General features: G+C 40.6%; 1 protein-coding gene across 7 annotated transcripts in view; it reads right to left on the reverse strand.

Annotated features, from left to right (window-relative positions):
* Positions 1 to 185, reverse strand: part of pclob (piccolo presynaptic cytomatrix protein b) — a 61,628-nt gene extending 61,443 nt beyond the window's left edge. For all 7 annotated transcript variants that reach the window (XM_055009072.1, XM_055009071.1, XM_055009070.1 and 4 more), the window contains exon 1: positions 29 to 185. The gene's annotated coding sequence lies outside the window, so the exon portion shown is untranslated. The remainder of the gene's footprint in view (positions 1 to 28) is intronic.
* Positions 186 to 11,101: the final 10,916 nt, after the last annotated feature.

Here is an 11,101-nt window from a genome sequence, read left to right on the forward strand (position 1 = left end):
ATTCCGGTGACAGTGAGAGAGACTGTACCTTCGTCAGCAGCCGGGTTGCGTCCCCATCTTCCCCCCAAAAACCTGCGCGGATATCCCCCCCTAAGTCCGTGTCTGTCTGATCGCCGAGGGATGGAGGGCACAGGGCAGCAGATAGAGAGCGATCAGCATCCACTCCGCCTCCCGCTCCAGTGCGCAGGCGCCGCCTCTGACAGGTGATCACAATATATATCACGCACGGAAATTGAAATTAAAGGGGACGGGCGATTTATTTCCCCCGGAGTCACGTGTGATCGGCGCCGAGGACCTTAAGATTTACCCTCACGCGTGATGCCGCTGCACATCTTCTCGGTGGCCGCTGACATATTTAAAATGTCACCGTGGTGATCACGAGGAGCAGAGAGGGGATAATATGATGATAGCTCTGAGTGGCCTCAGACGCGTCCAAGTCACTCTGAATCTCATTTCACACTATTTTACTGGCAAATATGTTGCACACGTGTTTCTCTTGATCTATAATATATCGTGGATATACATTAATACACTATTCTTCATGTGTGGATTGGTGTTAGACTCTTGAATCTCGTTTTTTCATGTAGTTTACTCCCCACCATTGAGGCAGATACATGTATCCACGTGTGTTTGCAGTGGCATGCCAGGACATAACAGAGGAAGTGAGCTGGCCACGTGTCTCCATTCTCCTGACCAGACATTTGTCCATCTGATTCAATGAAAAAAAATCTTGTCCATCTAACGTGATCCAGCCTTGTCTGAGTACCAGCACACAGAATGACACAACAAATTGGGTCAATATATAATTGTGGGACTTTTTGTATCATAGTTGACATTTTTGCTGTTTTCAGGACTAAAAATGACCTGGCCCCCTGTAACCAAACACCAGATGGCATTTTTACAGAAACATTCTGCTAAATATTATATATGCAATTGAGTGAAGTTGAAATTGAAAGTTATTTATAAAGATATTGTAGTAAACCTGTTGACATGCCATAAATCCACATTTGACTCACACACTACTTTATATTAACTAACTCAGAAAGCCTTGGAGTCTGGCCAGACTTTTCTTCAGGAGGAAATGACATCATGTGGAGCAGGTCATGTGATCTGGAATTAACACACTTCCTTGAGAGGTGTTTTTGTAATGGGTAACTTAGTTGAAAGTAATTTCTTGTACACAGATACAATTTGTTATTTTCCATATAAAATTTGATATATTGCCAAAAAGGAAATATCTGTCATGATTATCTCAGCTTAATAGCAAGAACATGCTCATTTTATTATTATTTAGCTAATTAGAAGTTTATTTAGTTGACATTTAAGTTATATCACGTGGTTTTTTTATTCATAAGTGATTGTTTCCATTAAAAAAAATTATGGAATTTGTAAAGACATGATCAAAATGAACATAAAAAACATTGTTTTTTAACTTTTAATAAAAATGTATGCAAGATATATCCCATGGATTTCAAAAATCCCTCAATTATATATTGATCCAATTTCTAATCTCAAAATGACCAAAAATTACTTTTCATGTTCCTCCTTTTCTCTGAATTTAGCACCATCCACATAGACTTGCTTCCAGAACCGCTTCACAATAATATACAAGATAAAACCCACACTCAGCTTCCAGTTTGGAACATCAGTCGGTTTATTTGAAAAGCAAAAGATCTGAGCTATGCACTTTCTACAGATAAAATGTTTTATTTAGCTTTAAGAAAATGTTTTCATCTGTAGAAGCATTGTATTTAGCTTTAAAAAAAAAAAAAGCATTTTGCACCACGTCTTTCCTTAAAACACATCTAGATATTTTCCTCCGGACCTGAATTAAAGGTTGCTGGCTCCGTTTTAGTTTTTTGGAAGTGAGGCCCACAGTCTCTGTAACCTCTTTCTTCTTCCTGCACAGACCTTCTTATTTTGGCATTTCTCCCACAAGAGTTTATTTTACAGAGCAGATGTGATGTGAAAAGACACTGTGGGTAATCTTATCCTGTGCTGCTGTCACAGTGATAAAACGTACTGTTTTTTTCTTTGTCTTTTTTCTTTTTTCTTCCACTTCAGGCCAGATGTATACTATGATCCTTGAAAGGCATCTTGAGAGAATTTAAGATTGTATTCAAAATATCTCACCCTGTAAATGCAGCAAATTACACCTTTGAGGTATTAAAATATTTTTTTTCTTCTTGGTGAACTGATTTACAGAATACAGTCAAGGAGAACGCACCACAAAATAAGTAGTCCATTCTCCCATTAAAAAGAAAATTCAGGGAAGGATTTTGCCTATCATTTTCCAACAGTCACGTCCTCACGCTCACATGCAAATTTACACACAGCATACAGTAGATCAGTTCCTATTCAGTATGTGGCGAGCGTGAGTGAGATATGTGGGTTGGATGGAGAGCAAGTGTTGTGTGGGCGTGTGGAAGAGTTACGTCATGCGTGATGTGTGAGCAGCAGACTCGCTATGTCTCTTCGGAAAGCGCCAGATTTGGCTCCGAAACACACACACACACACACACACACACACACACACACACACACACACACACACACACACACACACACACACACACACACAGGAAATCTTCCTCAGCACAATCTCCATCTGCGCGTATAGGCTGTAGCTTCGCTGTGGACTCTCACATGGGCCGGAAATCCATTAAGTAATCTCAGACTGCTTATATCTACTTCATCCTCACAATCTGCTACTTAGAAATCTTTTTGGTTTGCATAATAAGTGATTATCCTCTTCCTGTTTTTGTGTAGCATCAGAACAGAACCTGTGACAATATAGACTAACGTCCTCATGTCACGACTTCACTAAGTTGTCGAATGGAGATGGTAGAGAGGACTGTCCACCATCCTGAGAAGAACGTGTGACTGTCATTGTTTGGCTTGTTATTTACCATCAATGCTTTTCTGTTTACATCCTTAACCACATGGGAGTTGTGTTTGGCACTCAGTACTATTATGTAAGATTTTAAGACAGCCAGCAATCACCAGATGTGGTACCATCATGTTTTTTATTCTTTTGATCTGTCCCTGCTTGTCAGTTTATATAGAAAAACCACAACCTCCTCTGTCAACATCCCTTTTTTTTTCTTCCTCTCCCACGTATTCCCTGCTACAGGCATACCAGCCTTAAATTCTACACTCACACAGCTGAAGCATCATAGACTTTAACTCATTTCTATACAAGTGAACCTCGAAATGAATTTTGTGCTCTCGTGTGTATTGAGAAGTGAAAAGAATTCAAGCTGCTAATGGGGAGCAGTTTGAAAAGTGTGCATATTAAAACATGTTTTGCCTGCGGGTTCCTTTGTCTGGCTTCACCACATGTGTGAAGAGTAAATTCACATAAGGAACTGAGATTAAACTCCTTTCAAAGGCCTTTTTAAAAATATATATATTGAAAATTTCATTCCATTCAAGCACATACCTGAAGAAATGATAGAGATTTCACACACCTCAGTCCTAATAGAGGCATAAAGCCTAAATGAATTTATCTTTCTTTCACTCTTAGCCCTTCAAGTCACATGATTTTTACAAGAAACGTATATAGCCATATGCAAAGTATCAATATCCAGAAAAAGTAGGGCTAAAATTTCATGAATATTAATGTTGGATAACAAAGAATGCTACCTGCTGAATGACGGGTCTTAATTCTTGTCTATAAGGACTTATGTGGTTCTGGCTTACATTTGAATGAAGCACAAATTAAAGTTCACACTGTGCAGCTTAAACTGTAAGCTGATCTCTGCTGGGAGAAACTTATCCTGATTGAAGCCCATAGGGAGAGTTGCGAGGTAGACAGGTCAGCAGTCTATCACAGGGCACATAAATACATTCACACCTACATGCCTGAGTCATAGTCGAGTCTACAGTGCAGTCAATCTTAAAAGTCTCTTGGCTGTTGGAGGAAACTCACATTGGTTTGAACCCACAGTCTGTTTGCTAACAGGCAGCAGCACAAACCATCAACCACCTTACTGTCCTAGGATAAACCCAACTCAACACAATCTACTGTTCCTATAAAATAATATACTATATGTGTTTTTATCCCTGATTTTTTTCTGATATAGACATGAGGGTGTTTCCTATTAGACAGTTAACCACACATCTCTGTGGTTCTCGTTCCTGTAATACTGCTTTTCTGCTCACTCAGGCATACAACATTAGAAAGACATCACATTTGTGCAGCATTTGTGTTCTTCTCCCCACAGTTGATTCCGATCCCGGCAGTCACACCTCCATCTGACTCCCTCTCGCTCTCCCTGTTTCTCTATGCAGCTCGGTCATACACAAACAAACTCAAACAAACAGAGCCGAGAAGCAATACTTATCTCACTCTCATTTTAATTAAGCTGGCACACTAGAGCACAGTGCTGCCTAGCAATTTCTAACCCCCTCAGCTGTAATTCTCATGCATGAGACTGCAACTTCCACAGCAACAAAAAAAAAAAAAGCCAAACCCCGACTCACAACTGTCATTTTTCAACTTTTTTTGTGTGAAAGTTTGCAAAAAGCACACACCTCCGACGCTGACCCTTGAGGAAGGCGAAGCAGTTTTTCCCCGGCATGGTTTCTTCTGGAGCAGAGCCGGACTGATGCGAAGCAGTAACCTGCATGGAGGTGTGTTGCTGTCCTCTCTAGGTCTCTAGGTCTGTGTGCCTGAGGATTCGGCAGGGTCACCATGTAATCTATACAGTAACCTGAGCACACACACTTTGCCAGCGTCATTAAATTTACATATCTGCCCCGAGGAGGGGAAAATATGGACTCGCAATACTACTCTCTGGATGGAACCAAAAAACAGGCGGAATGCACAAATACGACTCAGAAAAATTAACAGCTAATAAATTGGCTTTCAGGTGTGGCGTCCAAGAGATGAGGTGTAATTTGTGTAATGTGATCAACCGTGACTCATTAGAGTTTGTACCACCTTAATTACCAGAATGTATTACCTTACTGTATATTGTGTGAGTGATTTGTTCCAAGAGTGGACAAGAAAAATGATGCTGCAAATCATTTATCATGTTTTTTCTTCCGCTCTTGCACACCTGGTTTTTCATTGGCTAGACGTGTCACACATTAAATCTGACTGCTAACTTGACTGTGTTAATGCACATGCTAAGCAGGTAGAGTTACCACAGAATGGTTTGTGCTTCCCCCCTTCCTCACTCAGCATCATGGCAGAATGTTGCACAAGCCTCTCAAGCCACCCAGTCCTTTTTTTTTCCCTGATGAGTGACCACTGCTATCTCCCATACTAAAAATACTCTTAAAGAAACAGCGTCGACAAGACATCAGCACTGCCTTATCGCAGCTCCTCCTATTCTTATCTCGCTTTTCCCCGCCAGCCCCTCCTTTTGCTGCCATGTCATGGGAGAATTGTGAGGAGAGCACAGTTCACGCCCCCAAATCGTACAAATCAGTGAGCAGGAAATCACTGCTGATCAGAGTCAGTGTGGCAAAGGAGGAAAAAGATGGGGGAGAATGAAAATTAGGGTATGCAAGATGAAAATACAGCTATTCTGATTGGAAATAAGTGCAGTAAATTGATAAAGATCATGAAAGTGAGTGAAATTAGGCAGTTTCAGCTGTGAAGACAGGACGAGAGGCAAAAAGCGGTCTTAATTATACTTCCTCTGCTAAACTAATTAGACAGTTCTGCATCTGCTTCGACGCTAATCTAAGCCTTTATTGGAACTAGCAAATACCTTAAGTAAAAAGTCATTGCTGTGTTTCTTGTATCACACAAATTTTGTCATCATTAGTAATCTCTAATATTAGAAGGTGATGGAAAAGGCATACATCTGCATTGTGTTAGCAGTGATGCTCCCTCATAATAGCAAAGCAGACAAGCTTCTGTGACAACAAACCTGAATCATGCAAAATGTATTCTCCCTACCAATCAACAAACCAATATATAATGTTGTTGATACACAGAGATCAGAATGTTTGTAGCGGTTCCGTGATAGCGGTCTAGACAGCAGGCAGTATATAATTGAAGAGGTGTAAAAGAAGATGGGGTTTTAGACTACATGAAGTCTAAGGCCTTGCCAGTGTACAGTGTCAGAGGGAGCCGTTGTTGAGTTTGCAAGCAGGGAATCTGAGTGCATATTTTCCTCTCAAAGAAACCCAAAATCCAAAAGCATTTTTACTAAAGGTTTTACAGGAGAGCGCATTGCACCTACAGACTGTTACAAATCAGATATGCTTTTACATTTTCGGTCTATTCTGTGCGTATTCTGTGGTGACATTTAGAGTCTCAGCGCAGCATAAAAACAAGGTGTTCCAAAACAAACATCCTGTCTTTTCATTTTAAAGATATGTTTAATGCTAAGTTATGAGTGCATCATAATTTAAAGACTCTGCACTGCAGTTCCACGTCCAAAAATGAATCAAACAAACCCGTGAAAAGGGATAATGTGACAAAGCATCAAAAAAATACTGTAATAGACCCCTAAGTGCGCAATGCCACAAATAGAGGGGGAAGTTTACTATGAATGAATGGACAAGTGCGCCTGTAATTGCTCAATATCTACAAGTCTTTTGTCTTCGACTCTCTTAGTATTCCTTGCTTGCCACTTGAACGCTCCAAGCGAAAAAGAGAAGCTGACCTTGCATGTGTGCATGAGTGTGCCTCCCAATGATTTATAAGATGCAGACTATAAGGAATGAGAGGCATCACTTTCTGGTGTGGTTTTCATCAGGGAGTTACGCAGTGTGCTCTAATATCACCTTCACTGGCACCTGCTTGGCATAAGACTGTTGAAGAGCAAAAAGAAACTGTACCACCTGGTGTGTTTGTGTGTGTGGTTGTGTGCGTATCTGAATGTGTGCGTCTGTATGTGCTCCTGTGTGTGATTGAGTATGCACTCTGTGCTCAACCTGCCCAGGGAGAGGATCCATTCTCTCATCAAATATTCACCAGCAACCACTGGCTCCCAGCTGCCTGCTGCTATAATGCACACACATTGCTGTGCTATTGGTGCCTGATGTATTCACCGAGAAACTGCCTCATAAAATGTTTGAACAGTCCGTTTTGAGAATCATTTTTCAGGTTTACGCAGCTCCCATTCAAGTGTTAGTGTAAATTCTGAGTAACAAAGGTAATTCTCAGGCACGTGGCGCGCTTCTGCATGTTTTTAAACCAATATTCATGTATACTTTGAAACATTTCATGCATATTTAATGATAGCAGCTATGATAATTTATACCCAGCTCAAAAATGTGATTAGGTAACTTCAAGCTGGAAGTTCAACCAATCAATCTATGAGGAAGTATTGGTGTCCACTATTCTATATGAATCTAATAAAGCCAGGGTTGATGTAATGTATACATTTCCACTGCTTGTCTCTTTTTAACTGGCAGCCCACGCTTGCTGTGTAAGTGTTAAATGCAGTGTCTACAGTTGGATGGGTGTTTGTTATGTAGAACCCCTACACACCTTTCTGACAGTAATATTTGAAATTTCGAAGCTGTTAACGTAAAGTTGAGAGTTAATCGGCGATGTACTACATTTGAGACGAATCTAATTTATTCACTTAGAAAGCATTAGTGTACTACAAGTCGCTTTGAAGAATGCTTCTGAAAATGTCACAAAGGGTGAACAATCTGCTTAAGACTTTTAATTAGATCACTCACATAAATCCTTATTTTTTCTGTGGATGTAATTCTGTCTGCAGTTGTAACATCTGTTGGTACCTTAATGCCTTAAGCGGTGTCTCTCTGTCAGTTTTCCGTCTGGAGCCTGTGACTGATTCGGTGGGGTAAAACATGTTCCTCTGCTTTGTTTTCCTCCTCTCTTATCTCTTCTGTGCAGTTGGGGGAAGGTTTGGTTTTATCTTCATCGGAATATCACAGTTGGTTGCATTTGATTTCCTGTGACTAAGCTATTTGTCATTTGAAGAAAGGATTGCAGTTCAAAGCAGATGATTATGTCTTTATGTAATTCTTACTGTATAATCTATTCTTACTTCATGAGGAATTTCCTTGTTGGGGAAAGGCAGTAACAATACACTATATATTGTTTCCACTTTGTTCAAATGGAAACATTAGGTGCAGTCCAGTTTATTCCTGCATAAAGATGGACAAAAAGAGAGCAATAAATGATCAGATCTAGGTGTATTGATTAGAGAACAGAGCAACTCGGTCAACATTCAGCTCCAGTGGAAAAGGCAAACATCCAGGTTGACTACAGTATATGCTCACTTTACCAAATACAAAACCTTGAATAAATGCACTTCTTTCACTACAAATTCTTGTGGGATTTCCAGCAATCACTATAGAGGAATTCTTGCTCCTGCACTGCATGCCTGAAAGTAGAGCTTGATGCATTCATCTTTTATATCCCCGTATTTATAGTCAAGCTTTTGCGGTCCGCGAGTGAAACCGCAGTATCGTATGTGCTTTCGTGTATATTTCTAGTCTCTCCGAGGCTCTGATTTCCCTCAGCGTGCACAACCAATATGGAATGTGTTGCTTGACTGTGTGTGCTGTTTGTTGTTTAACAGCCTTGGCCAGCTGTTGGCGCTGACAAGAGTGCAAAGGTCAGAGTGATGTAATGAGAAAGATGCAGGGATAAAGAGATGGATTAGAGGAGAGAGAGCCACCCCCACAGGGACACAAATGTAGTGATTACACGGAGATTAATGACACAGCACTCACTGCGTCACCAGCATGTACACACACTCAAGGCATGGGCGTCACATTGACTGAACATAATGTACTTGAGCACTGAGCAAAGTTGGACATATGATGATGAATATTTGTGATCAACAGCTGGCATGCGTCTATGTTTTTCTAGGTGTTTCTCTTGGCAGTCTTCGAATTGGGTTTGCCAGATCAGGCAGCAATACAAAGTTTGTTTGCCCCAAGAGAAACAAAACCTCCAAGCCCCACACACCTCCTTGCTTCTTCTGTTCTCTCTCTTTTTTTCTCTTTTCACTGGTTCATTCACTTCACACATTCTCTCTCACGCGCTTATTCTGTCTTCTCTGCTTTCCCTTGCTTATCAGTAGCAGGAAAAAGCCAGATGATCTACGCCTCCCATCTTTCTCGCTCGCCTTGCTGTCCTCTCAAAGCCTCTTGTGCCTTGTGAGGTATGGGAGCTGTGGGAAACATCACAGGATGACGGGTGGTAGGCATCTTTTACACACACGGCGTCCTCCGAGGAATCATAGAGAAGCACATTCACATGCATCCCGGTGAATCATGCTGAATGAATGGAATGAGGTTTTTTTTATTATCTTGCACCAGTGTTGCTTTCGTGAGCAACGTGTAGGACAAAAACAAAGATCACAAACAACCGATGAATAAACAGACACTTGCATATAATTTTGTAGGGGTCAGTCCAACCTCTCCTGGCGCTGGTTATTTGATGTGCTGGCTGCGGAGGGAAAATACTGTACCTCTGTGACAGCTGTGTCAGTGAGATAACACACGGTACATATTGACACACTGCTGTGTGTCTACGGTGTTTTGATGTCTTTATTATTTCAGATTCACTTTGTGTATTTTGTTTATGTCTCTGTGTATATAATGTCCAATTTTTTTATTAATTGTCCCCTTTGTTCTCTGCAGATATGTAGCACAAGCTAGTATCTGTGCCTCGACCGATAGTACTTCCCCTTTTCTTATCATTTCACTTATCAACGTGGAGAGCTTGTATTTGATGGTTAACCTTCTTGTCACAGCTTTATGTGTCGGGAACATTTAGAGATTAAAAATAGCTTATCTGTCCAGACACATGGACAAATACTACAAAAGAAGGGGGAATTCAACGAGGTGCATTTAATGTGAAATTTAAAAGCACAGCTGTGGATTGTAATGAGGAGCTACAGCAAATCAAACCTGAGGAGCGGGATGTAGAATATAAACTAGCTTGTTATGGTCTCTGTTTCTTCTCATAGTTATGGTTTATGAATTTATAATGCAGTGTATGGTATGAATACATGAGATAATTTGCTCTGGGAATGAATTTCAACTTTGCATGTGAGTGAGAGTGAGAGCAAGATCAGTGCAGAAGTATTGATTTTTCATTCCTATTTACACAGACAACGTCACTAAAGCAAATATAATCAAAAGTTGTAAAACCATGTTTTTGTACATACATATAGCATACAGTACACTACACACACTGACAAGATGTATATTGCGTTACTGGCTGTACCGGACCATTTACTGTTTGTTCATTTTGCGCTGCCTCATAACCTCGACTCCCCTTCTATGACATTTTCCCTTGTAATAAAGTGTTCTGGTGCACTGGCTCCTAATGGAAATAGCGCTGTGTGGAGACAAAAAAGACGCCAGGGAAATGGGAGAGGCTTCAAATTGCTGAAAAAGAATAAACACTGTAATCTTCACAAAGGCAAAGCAACAGTCTGTTTACTGCTTTGACGTTTGACCCTTTGATTCCTTCACAACTCTATGAAAAGATTTAGAACAATTCATTAAATTAAATTAAACTGGTCTCTTGAACCTTAAAGTGTAGGACTGAATATATATATATCTAAAAATATATATGAGCAGTTTCAGATTCAAACTCTTCTTCTGCATCTGTTCCCAGAGTCGCTCAGATGATCTCAGAAAAGCTCAGTGCAGTGCAGGAAAGGTAGACACCAGCTTCAGTCCCAGATAAAAAGGAGGCACCTTTGAGCATAAGTAAGAGAAGCCGCCTCATACATTAGGGAGTGATGTATGACAGACCACAGGGATCGCTGGCTAGAGGGACCCTAGGACCAGAGTAAAGGTGTTCAAACTTGGCAGAAAGAGAAGAGGGGAGCTTTGATGAGGAGGGGAGCTGAACAGGTTCACAGACTGTTGCTATGGTAGCCACGTGGAATAAATCAGCAGCATGAATTCTATTCTCCAATGCCTTCAGCACCCCTCTGACTCAGGTAGACCTAGACAGAATTTGAATGAGCATGGTGTCCCAGTGAGCAGGATACTGTGAGAAAAAACACGTTACTGGTTGTTTTAGATAGTTGTTTTTTTTCAGTAACACTTTCTCTTAATTTACTATTTAGTATATTGTAATAGTATAAACACTATACGCAGATTATGAACTATTATAATGTTGTTGAAGGGGAAG

This window comes from Amphiprion ocellaris, chromosome 3 (genome assembly GCF_022539595.1).
Source record: "Amphiprion ocellaris isolate individual 3 ecotype Okinawa chromosome 3, ASM2253959v1, whole genome shotgun sequence".
Taxonomy (NCBI): Eukaryota; Metazoa; Chordata; class Actinopteri; family Pomacentridae; genus Amphiprion; species Amphiprion ocellaris.